The following is a 20,170-nucleotide window of genomic DNA, read 5'->3' as shown; positions in this document are numbered from 1 at the left end:
CATGACTTATATTAAGCTCTAGGTACAGTGACCAATGAATATTTTCATGGCTGTTATAGATCCATGAGAGTGTTTAAGATCCAAAGTTATATTCTATTCCAGAAAAATAGACTTTTAACCCCATTACTTTATCAAGTTAGGCTGTACACTTTTATAATGTCTTATATCATTGTTATAGAACAGTAGCTACTTTTTATTTAAAGAAAGATCTGTAGGTCCATTACTTTTATTCTTTTACATTTAAAATTATTTAAATACACTTTCTCCTCTCTTTTATTGGCCAAGATTTAACCACATTGCCAATCTCATTTTCACATGAGATGATTCAGAGCTATCCAAACACATTCTCTGTTCAGATGACGTGCAAATCAGATTAATTTGCTTGTGTTACAGACTTAGGAGATAAGATTGTTGCCTCTGGGGCTTTAGGAGTAAAGATGCCTCTAATGTTTACTATTTTTTGTTTCTGGCTTGGCAGTATATCTCCACAGAAATGTCTTTTGGCAGATGAGTTTTCTAAGGCAAGGATCTACTCAGGAGGCAGGGAAATTCAGTAAAACCATTTTAGGAAATCAGAGAAAACATTTAAGGCTAAGGCTTCAATTTTAATTTAAGGGACTTAGATTAGACATTCAGACATACTTGAAAAGAAGCCTAGAAAAAGTTTTAAGTCTTATTGTTAATTTTTAAATTTTATATTCAGTAGGTGCTCCTGTTTATAATAATTAAAAATGATTTAGAGCAGGGGCATACACAGAATGACCCTTCTGAATTTATAAGTCCAGTTGCCAGGTATTTCCAGTGCTATTTGTTCCAATGAGCCAAAGTACAAGAAATGAGTATTTTCCCATAATTTTATGCCAATTCAAATACATATTCTCAGACAAGAAAAAGGGGAGTAACACTTTGTCATGTATGAATACACAGGCCAGTTACACAGGCCAGTTAACTAATGGTGTAACTACAAGGTGTGAATAAATTGGGGAATGTATATCTCTCTTTCCTCAGTCTCAGTTCCTAAGTGCAGTAACCTGATACAAGGCTTCTTTAAAATATGAAAACAACTTTATATTTATGTAAACCAATGACTCAAGTCTGGATGTCTAGTACTTGACTAGAGGACTAGCCACCTATCCCAAGAGCTGGAGCAAGAACTTTGGTTTGGACTTGCTAGGGAGCAGAGTGCCTGTCCTCAACAGTATGCCATGTAAAGCATTTCTCAACAGTAATTTTAGATTAAACCCCGGGGAATTTGCACCCTCAGAATGAGCTGAGATTAAAACTTGCAGATTAAGTAAATGAAGTAGAAGTAACAATAGGGACTCATGCTGTTCTTAAGAAGGACTATGCTATGTAATGTGTTAGGCACATAGTATCCTCTTTCACGGTCTCACTGATCTTGAAGGCTACAGATTATTATTTCCATCTAAAAGATGAGGAAACTGAGACTCAGAGAATTTAAGGAAAATTCCCCAGTAGTAAACTAGAATTCTATCTATGATCTGGTTTGAAGGACCTCACATGTCTAGCCATACGAGGCTATTATAACTCTCTTATTATAACTACTATAATTATGACCCTCTGGATATTGTCTGTGTTCTGTATATTTTTCTTGCTTCACTGAGCAGATTACACAGTTTATTACAATTGTTATCATAGATTTGTTTGACTCATCACAACAGCCTGGAAGAATAGACATCTGCTTGCTACTGTATTTTATAATTGCTGTTAAAACAGGACTTTGACACTAAAGAAAATGATAATCCAAGACCCTCAAACTCATTGTAAGACAGAAAAATATTTCTGAAATGAGAACAAGAGATTTTATATTCCAGGCCACTTTTTGTATTGAAGCCAGAATCAAGAGATTATTTTTATATTGCTTAAATAGGTTTATGTTGGCATAAATAACCATATTTGCCATAACTTGCCATACATACTTAGTTCTTCCCTACTGAAGTCCTCAGTCAGTACAATGATGCCAGTTATGTTCCCAGCAGCAGGCCACACAGACTCAATCTGTACTCAAGACCGTTTGTTCAAATGACAGCTAAACACATTTTAAGGTCTTGCAACTTAATTCATTAGTGCCACGGCTTTGTGCAACCTTTAGTCAGGGTCATAGAATTCTTTATGGCCCTTTAGCTTTAGATATAGTGGCAAGCTACTCTGTCTGGTAAGAAAATGCCCTTGATCCTACAGGATATAAATCTGATGTCATGCTGCTCTTAAGAATGAACCTTTCTCTGGTTTCACTCAAGACTCTCATGGCATTAACCTAAATCACCCCCAGTTTCACCAAACCATGCTCTCTCACCCCTGTCAGTTAAATGCCTTCTGCTTTCAAGTGTTATCCTTTTCCTTAAATGACAGAAAACCTGTTTTACCCCATTACCATCTTGCTTTATTTTATTATTTTATATTAGCTCTCCAATATCTCAAATAGATGAACTTCCTTGGCTGTATTGATTTCTGCTTCTATTGATTTCTCTGTGGCACGTATTTATTGCCTATTTACCCCTTCACCTGCTGCACTTTGCCTTCCTGCCTTTCAGTTGGCGGAAACTGCCCTATTGAAAGTCATCTGAGACTTGCTAATGCCTGAATTCAACAATTTTTCTCAGGGACCCTCCTCTCATATATTTTTTTTAACTCTTTTAAGCCACCTTAACAGTTACAGCTAACATTTGCTGAGCTCTTGCTATGAGGCACTTTCAAGATCTTTTTACTGAAGCCTCCTAGAATGCTAGAGGTGGATATTCTGACTAATATCCATTTGCAGATGAGAAACTAAGGCTCACACAGATTAAAAAAAATAATGCAGCTGCATTTTAAATAAAAGAAAGCTAACTCCTTAGCCTATACTCTTCACTTGATGGTCCCTTATATTGCCCTGCATTAATCTCTATCAGCATGATGACAGTCATGTTCTACATTGCATTAGAAAATTTTCCTTAAGATACCTCATCTTCCCAGCTAGACTGTATATTCTCAGATTGTGGTGATTTTTTTAATCCCCCCAAATATGTGATTTGTCTAACTAGTGTTATATTTGTTATGTTAGATTGAGGTATTCTTTGTTCTTCCTCACATTTAACAATATGCCACAATCAACACATTGAAAAGCTATAGGCATATTTCATTGACCCTCCTGGGAATAAGGGCAAATTATATGATAAATGAAGACAAGGAGATTGCAGAAATATCTAGGCATTAAGAATTGGAGGAGGGGCATTTTTAATGGCTCGTGTACATTACAAGATTTGAATTTGTAACAGGGTATGACTAGGAACTACTACCATCCCAGGAAAGAGATAAGTTTATCTTTCCTATTTCTTGATTAATGCAAGAAGAATTAAGTAATACTGTTTTTATCACCACTGGATCCAGTTGTGGAGGAGAGGGGAAGGGGCGGCATTGGGGAAACAGGAAAGAAACAATCAAGAGAACATGGGTCTGGCCACCACTATCTACGAATCTTCTATCTTCTATCTATGAAGTAAAACTATTGGATTTTAAGGATTTTAAAGACCAATCCTGCCCTCAAATCCTATAATCTGTGAAACAGAACAATTCAGAGAAAGAAAAAGGAGGAGAGACTGAGAGATTTCATCTAGGGGATCTTATTCTTTAAGTACTGTACCCCTTGGGCTTTGATAACCTTCATCTGTTGCCTGGTTGCTAAAAAGAGTCCACCTTGAGGTGACAGTCCCCTATTTCACCTTCTCTCCAATTTAAATGGCAGAGAGAGGGCTGTCAGCAGAAGGTTTGAAGATACCATACTTGCAAACTTAACTCTCTCCTCCTCCACCTCTATTAAACTTCTCTTTCCTAAAATTTATAAACACACAACTTTTCAGAAAGAAGATACACAAGCAATCTTTATGTGGAAAAGATGCACAGGATCATTCCAAAGAAAACTTCACAGGTACCATTTCTCACCCATCAGATCACCAAATTTGTATTCAGTTGACAACATATTCTGCTTTTGAGACTGTGGCAGAAAAGTCTTGCTCATGCTTTGATGGCAGGAACGCAAAACAGCACAGTACCCAAGGATCTCCCAAGAAGAATATGTAAATATTCAGCATAATTGTATATGCTGATACCACTTGACTCCAGAATCCTCCTTCTTGGAAACCAACTCAAAGTTATACTGAAAAAATTACAGAATGATGTATATATAGGATTATCCACTGTGGCAGTATTAGTAATAGTAAAAGACAAGAATAAAACTTAATGTCCATCTAGAGGAAACTGGTTGAACAAACTATCCACAGAACAGAGTATAGGAAACCACAAAAAAGAATAAGAAGGGCTATATTTGTTAATATGGAATGATATCAGAGATATGTCATTAGGTAAAGAAAACACAATAAAGGACAGAATACTAACATGCTATTTTTGTGTCAGAAAGAAAATACAAATGTACATATTTTCTTATTTTTGCCAAAAGAAATAGAAATGATCAACCAAAAGCTAAAAATAATTATAAAAATAATAAGCTAGTAATAATTTTAAAAGGTTGCTAATAGACGGCATAGGTCACCTATCAGCAAATAAACATTCTCTTGTGCCAGGAAGGAAGTCTCTAAATAAAAGGAACCAGGACTGCTTACAAAAAAAAAAAAAAAAAAAAAAAATGGCTGATTCCAGTCTAGGGCACAGAATGTAGAAGATGAAGGGGGGAAATCTTTACGTTACAGATAGTATTAGAGAAAATAAAAACTTTTATTATAGAAGAAATGAAACAAAGAGAAAAATCACTATTTTCAAACACTAATGAAATATTAGTACTATAAATGAAATAGCACTACAAGACTGTTGGGAACTCATCAATAAAAGAATCAGGCAACTGAACCAAAGATCAATCTTTGCATCACTAAAAGTGAGAGCACTAGACATTGATACTTTCCGATGAACAAATTGCTTTAAAGTTTATAACAATACAAAGTGGAAAAGGCAGTGATAAATGAAGAAAACAGAGGAAAATGTAGATAATTACTGAATCTGGAGGTCAGTATACAGAGATTCATTATATTAATCCATCTCTCCTTCGGTTTGCATAAAAACTTCAAAATTATAAGTGTAAAACATGAAAGCTTCCCTTTAGAACCTCATTTCCCTCAGATCTAACAAGTTAAAAATCCTAGATAAAGTACCCGGTTTTCTAAAGAGGAGTCCTAGAGGGAATGACTTTCAATATGCTTTTCTTAGAAAAATAATTCCTCTAATTCGATTTGATTGTAAATTTCCCCTTTTCAAGTAATTCCATGTACATTTGCACAATAAAGTTTCTGAGTGTTTCTGCAGTAAAATCTATTAGTTTAATCTTGTTTTACATAGGGTTTTCCATCACCAGCCATAACACCTTTGTTTTTGGTCTGGAGATACCTATTGTTCCACAGAAAGAACTACTTCTCTACACAAGCAAGAGGGTGTAATGGTAGGAATTTCAGATGCAAGTTACTAGTGGAGAGTGAATCAAAGTGGTGTTCTTCAATCATTCTCTAGTTCTTTTGTTTTAAATGTTTATTCATTTTTGAGAGATAGAGACAGAGCATGAGTGGAGGAGGGGCAGAGAGAGAGGGAGACACAGAATCAGAAGCAGGCTGCAGGCTGTGAGCTGTCAGCACAGAGCCTCACACGGGGCACAAACCCATGGACCATGAGATCATGACCTAAACTGAAGTTAGACGCTTAACCCACTGAGCCCTCCAATAGCCCCAATCACTCTCTAGTTCTAAATTCTTCAGTGGATTCCCAACACTGTTTAAAACAAAGTCAGAACTTCTCAAGGAGGTACATGCAACCCTTCCTGGTGCAGCCTTATCTAATCTAACAGCTAAATGTTTCCCTTTCACCTCCTTGGGAGCCCTGGGCTGCAGGGGAAGTGAAACATTTCAGTGTTTGTACTGTTTGCTCATGTGACCACCCCAGAGGGTCTCTGTACCTTCATGTCTTCATAACTTCATGAAGTTCTCTTTGCCAGAACCACCCTTCTCTTCATTGCTTTAACCATGCTCAGTCTAAGCTCCAGTTCAGATGTTACTTCCAGGAAGATGTCCTGAGGGAAGGTAAAGTTTCCTGACTTTCTCCGAGCATCCCTCCTACCTTAACTATAGCCTCTATCACCCTGTACTATGAATTTCTCTGCTTTGCCTTTCTTTCCACTAGATATGATCTCCTTAAAGACAGTGTGTATCTTACTTTCTATGTCACCTCATAGTATGACATATTTGCTGAAAACTGTGTGGAAAAGAAAGAGGAAAAATGTAATATTGATAAGAATATGAACAGTTAGAAATTTATCATTCACAGCTCCTAGAACTAGAGATACTTCTGAGAGAAATACTGTAATTAAAAATTCACAAGGTATAAGGTGTCTGTGTGGCTCAGTTGGTTGAGCATCCAACCCTTGACTTTGGCTCACATCATGCTCTTACAGTAGTGAGATCTAGCCTCAGGTCGGGCTCCATGCTCAGCATGGACCCTACTTGGGATTCTTTCTTTCCCTCTCTCTCTGCTCTTCCCCTGCTCATTCATTCTCTCTCTCTCTCTCTCTCTCTCTCTCTCTCTCTCTCTCTCTCTCTCTCAAATAAACATTAAAAAATCATTTAAAAATTCACAAGGTACAAAGAAGTGGTATTTGATTATTTCCAGAAAATGATATTTTGTGAGAGATGAAAACAGGGAATAAACAGTCACTGCATTCCAGAGGTGTGGGCCTTCTTACGGAGAGGGTAAAGGTTAATAAAATGGAAGGCTGTGGCTTATGGAGATAAAGTTGGCACAATCTGCAATTTTACCAAATTCTCGAGCTATCTAGAATCAAAAAGTATCAAAAGGATAATCAGTTTTAGGGGAGGAAGGGAGAAAAGTGGCTCGCATAAGTTTCTCTAGTCCATCCTTTCATACGGACAGGTACTTTTTAAAGTTTTTAACCTTATGCACAAAGCTCTGCAAATGCTATTCGTAGCCAAGTCCCCCATACTCCTCATCAGTCAGCTTCCTGCTCCTGAGCCCAGGCCTTCTTGGGCAATACTGGAGACAGCACTTTGCACCAAATAGGCTTTGTCACAATCTTACAAGTGGAGTTTTTGTTTCCTTACGAATTTTCATTCTATGTCTACACAAAGACCTCAATTTATTCCCCCCCTTCAACAAATTACTTAATGTCAGCTCATTTTTTAAAGGCAGATATTTTGTATTTCATACGCAGCAATTAAATAACATTTCCAGGGCAGATCACCTTTTCCTTCCCTTCCAGGGTCTGTGCCTTAATGGGTCCTTATTATCTTTTAAGAAAATAACAAATGGGGCACCATCAGGGAGTGACCATTCAATCCATTTTCCTGTTCCCACTAGCGCAGTATTTGTCATTTTCCCCCTCATGGCTGCCAACAAGCTTTCAGTTTACTGAGTTCCATCAAAACACTCCAGGTGCTTTGGGCTTTTGCTTTCTCTGTTACAGATTGGCTTTATTTACATTGGTTCCAAATGTGACAAAAAGCAAACAAACAATTATGCACATGGTCCAGACGTGGCTCCTCTTGTAACTCAAATGAAAGAGGCCCGGCAATGTCACCCAGCCCCAGCTCTCTCCATGGGCCCGACGGAATGCACTAGCACTGAACTGGGAAGTTGCCAGCCTGGCTGATGAGCCCTAATTGCAAGAATGCTGCTCACTGCCAGCAATTATGCAGGCATAGTTAAATTAGATGCGTTCGTTCTGTCTAGGTCATAATGGCACTTTTTCTGTTGCTGTATGAAGATCTAGCCAAGATCTCAGAAATTATGTTCCTTGGTTGAGGAAGGTATAAATAATTTTAGTAAATTAAATAATAACTGTTCTTTCGGGGGTTGGCCTTAGAAATAACTGTGAGGAGATACATCTTAGTCCTTTGTTTTTCTAGCATCACCAATTTACCTGTGCCAAATTCTGATTCCCTCTGGCTTGTCTTTATATATTCCATATCTCTGGCCAGGAACATCAAATAGATTTTTATTTAATGTGTCAAGTTTGGGAACAATTTTTTGGAAGTTGGTTGAAAATATTTGGAGGTTGCTTAATGGAGCTCAGTGGGAAAGTGCAAGGATCAATTAGCAATGTTTGGTATGGCATGTGACATCTCTATTTTATAGACATCTCCTCCAACCCTGCATGGAGAGGAGATTCTCCAAAAGACTGTTTTCAACTATTTTAAGGTAACATGTTGACATGGTTACTTCTCAGTCAGTGACGATGTGGCAAGTAGCATAAATTTGCTTCCTTACTTAACATCTATCCCCTTTTATTTTTCTTGACTCTTCCTGTACTCCAGAGGCCACAGGGGTAAAAAGGACACTTCCCAGATTGCCTTGCATGCAAGGTTCTAGATTCTACTAGGTTCTGCCAGTTAGATTCATTAATGTGAAACTTGATTTTCAGTACTGACTTATATGAGGAAAAAAGGCAGTGCTCAAGAAATCCATATTGGCTTGAGTAGATAGTAGCTGATAAAGTGTGAGCCTGAATCCAACAAATTTAGAAGCAGTTTACTGATTCCCTCATCGCGGCTCAGGTAGAGCCAGCAGTTTTAGGTTCCCTTAGTTTCTTCTTTGCAGCAGGGAAAATCATGCCTGGGTCAGTGCAGCTCGGTGGAGTTGGTGGGGAGTTGATCTTGGAGGCTGACTCTGGAGCTTTCTCCAGAAGTCTTCCAGCCCCTTCTATGAGCACTTAATTGGTTCTTAAATAGCTACAATGGTTTCTGTTATCTACAAATGTCCTCGACTGATACAGACTGAAGCATATTAGATCAGGATGGAAACAATACCACAAGACACACTGGAACTATGGCATTCTGCCAGTCTTACCATTGTTCTAGAACCTAGGACCCCTGATGATACTTCCTCACATCTGAAAAAAAAAAATCTGTCTCTCGCAGCTCATTGTTAATTTCACCCTTTCTATGAAGCTTCCCCACTAAATTCCACCCCAAACTATCATCTCCAAACAAACTGAGACTTTCTCTAGTCACATGACATAATATGTTGCTTATATTTTGAGCACTTTTCCTTCAATCATATATACTCTAACCTAAAATCTGGTGGGGCTGTTAATCCCCAAAAGCTTGGTTGTAAAGATACACTTACGTGTTCGTGTGAGTTTTCAGTGGGTGCATCCAAGTTCTTCTGTATATGCACAGTTGCTATAATCCAGTATATATTCAATAATGCTGGTTCACTTCAATCAAAATAATTAACATCAGTTTATCCTAAGTTAAAATACATAACATATTGCTCTTAACCTCTATCAGATTATTATAATCTATTATAATGTAATAGAAATTAATCTCTAACGATGGAAGTTCAGTTTTAGTTTAAATGAAAAGATATTCTTTTTATCTAAAAGTATTTATGATGTTTCAATTAATGGAATTAGAGGTGATGAGTAGAAATACATACGGGCTAATTGGGGAGGATGCCAAGCACTGAGCAAAGCATGTTAATGTTTATTTATTTATTTTTCAGAGAGAGAGAGAAAGAGCACAAGTGGGAAAGGGCCAGAGAGAGAGAGAGTGAGGGATACACAGAATCTGAAGTAGGCTCCAGGCTCCAAGCTATCAGCACAGAGCCCAATGTGGGGCTCAAACTCATGAACTGTGAGATTATGACTTGAGCCAAAGTGGACGCTTAACCAACTGAGCCACCCAGGTGCCCTCAGAAGATATTTTGTAATATGGATCTGTGTGGGCTAGCATAAAAGGACGTATGGTGGGAGAAGAGAAAAGAGTAAGACAATAATCCCCAAGCATGTCAAATTCATTTAAATCTGCAGCTACCACATTTATTGCCTCCAAATCCTGGTTCTTTTGGTACTGCTTCTATAGGGTTGGTCTCTTTTTATTTGATCATAACCTCAGAGCCAATATAGAATGCTTATGAATCCAGGCTGTGGAGTTAATCTGCCTGGTTTCAGATTCCATCACTAGCATTTGCCACCATTGTGTGACCCTGCACATTTATTCACTCTTTGTTTCAGGGGACTTGTGTATAAGATGATAATAACATATAACTTAAATATATACATGTCAAAAAGAGTGCCAGAAAACATGACATCTATGTTAGCAATTATTATTATTATCTAATGATGTTTTTCCTGCCATAAAAATGAATGCATCAAATTCAAATCACGTAGTTTTATGAAATTAAAGGTACATACTGGTTATCTGACCAATATAAAGAGCTAGAATGCTGACTAGCCTGATGTCCACAGGTCCCTTTTGACGCTGAACCTGTAAGTTAAATTTCATGAGTTCCATTTTGTAACAAACAGAAAAAAAGTATTATGTGAACAAGTCTCTCCAGCCTAACTAGAAATTCCTCTTTTTACAGGTGACTTTCCATATCACTTTTGGGGAAGGTGAGCTGCTATCCTTTGGCCTTAAAGAAAATAAGAGTAGCTTCCTACACAGTGGCTGGCACAATCAAACCATCATGCTATATGCTCATATTTATAGTGATGCATGTCAGCTGTTTCTCAGTACAACTGGGGAAAAAAGATATTTGTTGATTGAACAGATGAATAAACATATTGCCAAATAATCCCAAGTAAGTGAATAAATTAACTCATTAAAAATGCAATGTTTTTAAAATTATTTTTCCCAAAAATTTGTCTCAGAGGTCACTTGAGAGGACTGAGGAATAGGGCTAGTGCAAAAAACCTTGAGTGACCAGGTGCTGGCTGTTTTTAAAGTCCATATATCGAGTATCTGCAAAAGAGGAAGAGATTATAAAGCCACAAGTTTGTCAAGAACTGCTATAGAATTCCAAGAATTGGCCATCCCGACCCCTAGTCTTTAGCGTAGCCAAGAGATACCTTCTCTTGATGTCTTAATATTAATTTTACCTAGTCGTCATGCAGCCAAAAAGCCAACTTTGTTCACATGAATGAAATTGATTGATACATTCAGACTATCGGCTTCTTGCAGTGTCAGATTTTCCAGTCTGGGGGCAGGAATGGAGTGCTTCTATTGCACCCAAAAGGGAAGTAAATAACGGAGTCTAGTTTAAACCTGATGGCAGTATAGGCCACACTTCCAGGCCAAACCACTAAGTGAAAAGTCACCTGTTCTGAGAGGCTGGATACAGATCTTGTCCCTTTTCAAACTCCTTGCTCAAGGGGATGACCACAGGTTGCCTAGAACTCTCACTGAGCTGCTTCTCAGCTGAGGGCCATTTGTGTGTGTTTTTCCAATTGGCAATTCAAAAGGTCAGAAAAAGATTGGATCAACTTAAACTTTACAGCAGCAAGATTGCAATGGGCTCTTTGTGTCTGCCTTTATTATTATCTCAGTGGTTGAAAATGCCCCTCTGCGTTCACCTGCCCTTGGAAGGATGAGAGGAATAATGCAGTCTTTAATTTCGGATCTTGCTTTAAGTCCATCCTGCTGTGATTCTTTTTCCCGTGGAAAAAGGCCATTTGACGATTTTTGGCATTGCCTAACCAGTGTAGTGCTGCTGTTTTTGATGTTAAAATAGACCTCATCCCTGCTACTCCTACTCCAAGCTTATACAAACCAGTTTCTGTCACCATCTTGCTCTTAATAGTTTACATCCTCCCGAAAAAATGATGGGCTGGCGATTTTCAAATCACTTGAAAAATAACCAGACTCTGCAAAATTGAACTAAATATTTGTTAAGATGTTTCTTTGTGCGTGCGACATTTTAAATGGCTTTTTTTTTCTGTCTGCACAACTGGACCATAAATTTGTAGAGGCCGGTTTTATGCAGTGTCTTGATATGTTCTGTTGGATTCTGGATCCAGATTTTAAGGGGAAGGAGGAACATGTTGAACAGTAAAAGCCTTGGCTCGTCTTTAGGGTATGGAAAGGGACAACATGAATTCACAGCTCGTGCTCAGGTTCATGATTGTTCTGCCATCTTCGGAGGAACTTGGCTGGAACATATGTGCAAGCTACATCTTAAATCAATTTATCCCTGCAGTTTGTTTATCATTCTGCTTGCACGTGAGTTTATTTGTTTCTACCAAAAATCAGAGAAAGAACTAACATCCTCTGCGTAAGCGGCAATATGATGCTATGAAAAAGTTTATTTTTTCCGTTTAATTACTTCTTTACATACATTTACAGTAATTAGACATCAGATGCAGTAGCTAAAGCAATTACTATATGTCATTTCAGAGAATTACAGTATAAACATACAGTAAATACTCAATAATCCATGACAAGCTACTTAAAAAGTAATAAGGAAATTTAATTTAAAATGTGGGAGCCGAGATGCATGATGTGCTTCTGAATGAAATGCCCACAATTACAAAGGAGAGATTCCAGCTTTGAAAATCCACCACTATTAATTTATTACCTTTCACAGTGTGGGTCACTGGCCTTCTCCCTTCAAAATTAACATTAACAATGTACAATAAATAGCCTCTTATAAAATGGAAACCTCTTCTGTCTCCTGCTCTCTCCCCTCTTCTCTTTTTCCCTTCCTAGCTCTCTCCTCCCTTCTTTCACACACACACACACACACACACACACACACACACACACACACACTGAAAACCCAGGTGACACTTAAAGTCCATTAATTTGACAGCACCAAAATTCAATTTGTAATAACATCACAGTGACCCTTCTTGACTTTCATTATTAAAAGTCTTTCCCTCCCCACATTACAACACACTATAATAAAATGCATAGGGAATTTAAAACTCATTGGAGCTGAGTTCAAATCTCAGCTCATTTACTGAGGTGCCTTGGGCAAGTTGCTCGACTCCTGTGTCTCAGCGTATTCCTAAGGCAGAGATGCAACTATTTATCAGCGAGTTGTCTGACGTGAGCTGTCTGACATAACGTGAGTAAAGTATCTATCTGGGGTGAATTAAGCACCTGAGACTAATGGCTGTTAATCTTATGTTATCCATTTATTTGTCTGAATGCATTTAATAAGTCTGGGACACTGACTCTTTTCTACTTAGACATTTGCAGCCTTCATAACTTCTTAGAATTATCACTTTGATGCATTTATCAACTGGTATGTGATGTAAATTTTTCTTCCATTTATTAAAAAATTTAAGGTGCAACGTTCTCCCAACAGATATCAAAAACTGAAGACTAACTCAGTCTTCACCATTTTAAATTCACTTACGGTTTTATAAATTCATGTCTTAATTATCTTTAACAGTCTGTCAGGATTGCAGATTGTCTCCCTGCCTCCCACTGCCCCACAAGGACCTTGTTCTCCAGTAGGGTATAATGAGAACAGTATAGAGGAGAGAAAATGAAGTCTGGATTTACCACTCAGTCCTGTCAGATTTTGGAAAGATGATTAACCCTGTGGCAGCCTTACTTTTAAAAAATGGGACACTAATACCTACTTCATAAGTTTGTTATGAGGATCAAATCGTACAATATCATTCATTCATGTATTCATCATACTCGAGAATGAATTTTGCCTACTCCCCAGATCAGCTCCTCCCAAAATATGTTCCACTAAATCACTGTACAGGTGACGCTTTGCCAAACAGTTTCAGAATCAACAGGTTTGAAGAATGTCACTTAATTCATTCCCTCCTTATTTATTTCTGATATAAGTAGGCATATAAAAGCTTCAAAAGACCAATAATGGTTATGCAGAATGGCTGGGGCTTAGGATATATTCATTTCTATTTCAGGCATTACAAATTACCCTCCCAGTTTATTACATTAATTTACATTACCACCAAAAGTATAAGGATATGATCTTACAACAATGTGGGGATATACTGATATCATAGCCTCTCTGCCTAACCCCTGATTTTACAGATAAGTGAAACTGAATTCTAGAGATGGAATTACTCAGAAGACATCATCTACAAATGTGTTCCAATAAATCCCACAGTGAATTTGTGAGAACAAGTTTCTACAGTTGGAAATATCAGTTGATATCCTACTGAATGCTAATCAGGATGTCAGGGATTTGTTTATAATTAATCTTTTCAGAATTCCTTTCAGACAGTCACTAATGCATTTCAATATTGCAAAGGTGACTCAGAGAAATGAGGACAGATGTTGGGTGTCACAGAGCACCAAGCGGTGGTCTTACATCCTCGCGCTCTGGTCTGCCGGAATCTGATGAGACATTTTTGGTGAACACTCCACTGCACTAGGCAGCTAGAGTAGGTAAATCAGAATGGAACTTCTGGTTACATTTACTAATATAAAAATGCTTGATTCTACTACAATGCATCAAATCACTCAAGGGAAATATTACCCCTATAAGTTTAAGGGGAATAAAGGTAATGAGAAAATTGGTTCTTGGTCTTTACTTCCTATTATTTATAAGATCTCCTGTGTATCAGGGAAACTTCAGCCAACTGTAAAAGCTAGTATCTATTTCAGAGAAAGTGAAGGGAATTCCAGCAAAGGGGGACAATCTCAGCAGACAACTGGATATAATCTTTGAGTGCCAGAACACCGCTCAGTTCACTAGGACTCATGTCAAGACTGTGCCTTACTTTTCATCCTCCTGATAATTGTCTCTGGACTCATCAATCATGGTAAAGGCATTGCATATTACACTCCCCCTGCCCCTTTCTTTATCAGAAGTTCCCCAGGTTTCATTTTTTTCCAGGCACATCAGTTCAAAAAAGCTTCTTCACACCCTTCCCCAGAAGCTGATATGGAATCACTACCTACAACAGAGTTTCCAGGCTAGGTCCTGTTCTGTGACATGTGTATTCAGTAATGGATTTTCCACCATTTCCCTTAGGACAGTACTTCTGAATCCAATCTCTCTGTCAGAACATTTTTTACCCACGTTTTATCAGGATTCTCTCTCCCCTTCACATTTCAGCATTTCATCCCATTACTTGTGGTCCTGGTCCTGTCCTCTGTGCCAGGGTAAATAATCACAGCCTCCTTCAGCTTCTCTCTGTCTCCCTGCCACTGTGCCCTTTTGTTGTTCATTTTATCTTGTATTTTCATGGCTGGTGACTTTAGTCCACTTTTGTAGTAACATGAGCCCACCAATCCCTTCATTTGCATTTTCCCAAATATATAAAAGACGTTTAAATTCTAGAATCCCATGATTTGGATCTGTCTAAAGAGCAGATTTAGAAATAAAGCCATTGCAATCTTTAAATTATGGAAAGAAAGATGAGCGTTATGGATTTTTTTTTAAAGAAGAAGAAAAGGAAAAAAAACAGGACGTCTTTACTACTATCAAATACAAAACCATTATAAGTCCAGGTATGCTCTCCCCCAGAATGAATACAGAGAAAAGCCTATTCCTCCAGGAAAGATTTGGAAGTACTTTTTAAGCTTACTGAGGTCTTGTGGAGAATTATGATTACAACAAACCTGGGAAATGATTGTTGTTACAGAATGCCTGCAAAGAAGGTTTATTTTATGCCAAAGAGCTTAGCTTATTTCAGAATTAAATCAAAACAGCCTTTGTGTCTCTGAGGTTGAGCAGTTCATTGTTTTCTTCTGGCAAAGCATGACAAGGTTGAGCCGTCTTGGTCTCCAGCTCCTTCACCCCTCATCCCAGTGGACAGCACGTCCGGTTATATTGTGTAAACAGACATGTTGGCAATTTAGCTATATTTGAGGATTGAAAGCATGTTGGGGCTACCATGGGACCCCCAGTGCAGTACTTTAGTCAGTCCCTTTTAAGTTGTAGGTAAATTTGCTGCCCTTTGAAAAATTATTATTATTATTACTACTATTGTCAACACTAAAGTGGACAAAGAGAATCTACTTGCATACACTTCTCCCTCTTTACATTTTCTAATAAACTTTGACAAGTTACACACTGCAAAAAAAAAATTACAGACTTCTCATAAGACAGTATTATCTCATTATATTTTGGCAAATAGTCATTTAAAGATTTTAGGGCTTCTAATTGTCAAAGTTCACTCAAATTCAGGATATAGATACTCCAATGTGGCATAATAGCAAAATATATCCTAGCAAGTTCTGAACACTACTCAAGCAACCCCACCAGAACCAAATGAGGTATATGGAATATTCAAGAATCATTCTTTAGCCAATATTATAATTCTTCTCTTTTTCTCTTCCTCTTCTCCCTACTCTTGCTCCTCTTCCTCCTCTTCTTCCTCAGCCTCCTCTTCTGCTTTTTCAGACCAGATGATAATTTGACTTTTATATGGTACTGAAAATTATTTGCAACTCCTCAGATACATCACTGTTTTCTTCAACAAAAGTCATCATGATTAAAAATAACATATTATATCCGGCACATCTGACTTTCAACAACAAAACGAAATATCCATCAGACCAAACAGAAGTCCTGAGCACCATCTTAAAGACACATTTTCCTAAATAACAAATTCATGACTGAGCGGTCCTTGCCCATCTTATACCCTCCTCACTTTATCATCTACCAACTGGTGGCAAATTCACTTTAATAACTACTTGGTAGGGTCATCAAAAAGGATCAATGCAGTAATAAATGAAAAACACTTTTACATTACTAAATTCTAGGTGATAGAAATGGGAGTGATTTTATATTCATATAGACTTTATAGTACTTTCCAAATTCTCCTAATTTAATATTGGGAAAGAAAAGTCATATACTATAAACTATAAGGTGCTTTGCAGTGGCATTATTAATTAGGATAGCATTATTTGGTGGAGGTGGAAATTCTTGGAAGCAATTAAAAGAAGAATAAGGACATGAGATTAGATAATAATGATTACATAAATATGGGGAATAACTGACATTAAAGGTGAAAGAGTTAAACCAGAAAGAAATGTTTGAGAAAGCTCTCAATTCTTAAAATATGTAATTTTACTCTAAAATTAATTTATTCTCATTTCAGAGAGATGGGTTTCTAAATAAGAAAATCACAGCAACCTTCACATTTCATTGCTTATGGAATTGTAAAATATATTACATACAATTTCTGGTTCCTCTGCCCCATGGGAATCAGTTAGGAGAGAAAGAATAATCCAGCAAGGCCTGAGGACACCAAGTATTTTAACCAGCGCATCTTGGTTTTCTCAGAACGGTCCAGGTTTTAACCACTGAATCATTAACACCCTTTTGAAGAATATTACAATTGGTCTAATTTAAACACTTCACCTTGGATTTGTATTCTCTGCCCCAAGAGGAAAAACATACAAAGTATGTACAAGGTTGAAAACCTAAAAACTGGTCCAAATGTTCCTCTAGAAGAAACACTGCCTGCAGGGCTCACAAATGTATTCAAATGTTAGCATAAGGTCCCAACACGCTGAGTATAAAGCAGAGAGGACTGACCAAGCTGTTCCTTCCCAACTCAGATTTAAAATTACCAAGGGCACCTGCATGGCTCAGTCAGTTAAGCGTCTGACTTTGGCTCAGAGCTCAGAACCCATATCAGGCTCTGCGCTCACAGCTTCTCTGTCTCCCTTTCACTCTGCCCCTCCGCTGCTCACTCACACACACTCTCTCTCAAAAATAAATAAATACATTTAAAAATAAAATAAAATTTCCGTGGTGCCTGGGTGACTCAGTCAGGTGTCTGATTTAGGCTCAGGTCATGATCTCACGGTTCGTGAGTTTGAGCCCCACATCAGGGTCTGTGCTGACAGCTCATAGCCTGGAGCCTGCTTTGGATTCTGTGTCTCCCTCTCTCTCTGTCCCACCCCTGCTTGCTCTCTGTCTCTCAAAATGAATAAACATTTAAAAAATAAAATTAAATAAAATAAAATTTCTAAAATATTTTGCTTATAATAATTTGGTTTCAGGGGTGCCTGGGTGGCTCAGTCGGTTAAGCATCCGACTTTGGTCATGATCTCTCAGTCCATGGGTTCAAGCCCTGCATCGGGCTCTGTGCTGACAGCTCAGAGCCTGGAGCCCACTTTGGATTCTATGTCTCCCTCTTTCTCTGTCTCTCCCCTGCTCGCACTCTGTCTCTGTCTCTCAAAGAATAATAAACATTTAAAAAATTAAAAAAATAATTTGGTTGTAAAGTTGATCTGTTTTACAGTTACATTTAGCAGCTGTATGTACAATAACACACTAAACAAGTAACTTATACAAATCCACACTTAAGTGAAATGAAGCCATAAAAGTCACATGCCAGTAGCTAATACTTTATCTAAAAATATTCTGTGCTTTCTTTCAAGCAGGTGTGTGTGTGTGCATTTCTTTGTTTCTTTTCTTTTTCTTTTTCTTTTATTATTATTTTTTTAATGTTTATTTATTATTGAGAGACAGAGACACAGAGCGTGAACAGGAGAAGGTCAGAGAGAGAGGGGAGACACAGAATCCAAAGCAGGCTCCAGGCTCCGAGCTGTCAGCACGGAGCCCAACGCAGGGCTCAAACTCATGAACCGGGAGATCATGACCTGAGCCGAAGTCAGTCACTCAACCACACCCAGGCGCTCCATGTTTCTTTTTGCTTTTGTTTTTTTTGTTTTTTTGTTTGTTTGTTTGTTTGTTTTTTAAACAAGAGACTGGATATATATTCTGGCAATTTTGAGGCATGAATTCTAATTATTATCTCAAAGTTATTCTTTCTCTGAGTGAATCAGAATTCTAATTTCAGGCAGGTGCTAATGTATTCAATATTGTCGATCATTTAAGCAAAATACTACTCTTAGCACTTATCAGCTAAACTATAATGTCTTGCAGAGCTTAGACAGCAGTTTCCAAAGAATATTATCACTTTGGCCTTTCCTTTCTTGTTCAATATGTATAATGCCTGATGAGAATAGGATTACATTTTCAAAAACTGTAAACCTCTGCTGGTAATTAGTGTAATTCTACCCTATGCATTATTTAACAATAACAACAACAAAAAGGTACAAGTTTTATTTCATGAGATATCACTTTTCTGTGAAAAGTCTCTGGCTTTTTGGGATAAGACATTCACAGAACTATCTAATCACAAACTATACTGTGTTCTTGAGAGTTAAGGACATTTAATTTTTTTTTTCCTAAGAGAAGATGCATGCAATTGATTTCCTCCCCATGACAGATTTTTAAAACATAGAAATAGGGGTGCCTAGGGGGCTCAGTTGGTTAAACATCTGACTTCAGTTCAGGTCGTGATCTCATAGTTCATGAGTTTGAGCCCTGCATCAGGCTCTATGCTGACAGCTCAGGGCCTAGAGCCTGCTTTAGATTCTGTGTTTTCCTCTCTCTCTGCCTCTCCCCCACTCACAATCTGTCTCTCTTTCTCTCTTTCTCTCTCTCTCGAAAATAAATATTAATTTTTTTTAAACATAGAGATGATACTATTTTGTGAATTATTTCACTGGGTCTTTTTCATTCCCCCCTGTAAATTAAAAGTAGAAAAAAGTATAGCTGTGCACACAAGCTCCATTATCAAAATAAGAAATGACATCTTACTTGTTAAAGGGAGTAACTAACACTCTTTATTCTAGATAACTGCCATATGTAAACACAGAAAATTTAGAGGTATGATTTCTGACTTCTAGAACATTCTTAAAGAGCAATAAAGTAGATACTTTCTCATTATTTATATGTATATGTTTGTATACATGTATATAAACAGACACATTTTAGGCTCTGATTACATATGCTAACTCTAAATTTTGGTAATAGTAGTGATTTATACTAGTGTCTACTAGAGTTATGGGAATGTTACTAAATTCATATGTATCAGAACCATTAAAGTGCTTACAAAAAATGCAAATTAATGACCACATTCTAGATCAAATGAATCAGAATTTCTGAAAGTACAATCAGAGTCTTCATTTTTTACTAGTTTCTTGATTTGGATCCTTAACAATTTGAAGAACATTGATAAGTGGATTTGCTACTGGATCAGGACTCAAGAAAAATATGGACTTTTATTTCCTGTAGAATTATAAGCATTTGGTCCCACTTTTTCTTCCACTTCAACCCCTTTACAAATTTATAACTTCAAATCTTATACCTTCTTCATCAAATACATGCCTTAAAAGAAGTTGTTGGCCAACTAAGTTTTAGCAAGTACTTATAAAAACAAACTAAAAACTGGCCAAATTTTTCCATTAGAAAAAATTTATTTTATGTAAATACTGAGGGAAAAAAATCAGCTCAGATTATATCTAATCAAATAAAAATCTATTTAAGTACAAGAGGGTAAGTTATAACTGTTCAGGGAGCAGGGATGTTGAGTTTTCTGGCTTTTGTAGATTTATGTTCTAAGCTGCAATGCTGAGTTAAC

The sequence above is a fragment of the Panthera pardus genome, unplaced genomic scaffold, assembly GCF_024362965.1.
Source record: "Panthera pardus isolate Hobbes unplaced genomic scaffold, ASM2436296v1 HiC_scaffold_2, whole genome shotgun sequence".
Classification (NCBI taxonomy): domain Eukaryota; kingdom Metazoa; phylum Chordata; class Mammalia; order Carnivora; family Felidae; genus Panthera; species Panthera pardus.
The sequence above is the reverse complement of the archived record's forward strand: the minus strand, read 5'-3'. Positions refer to the sequence as shown.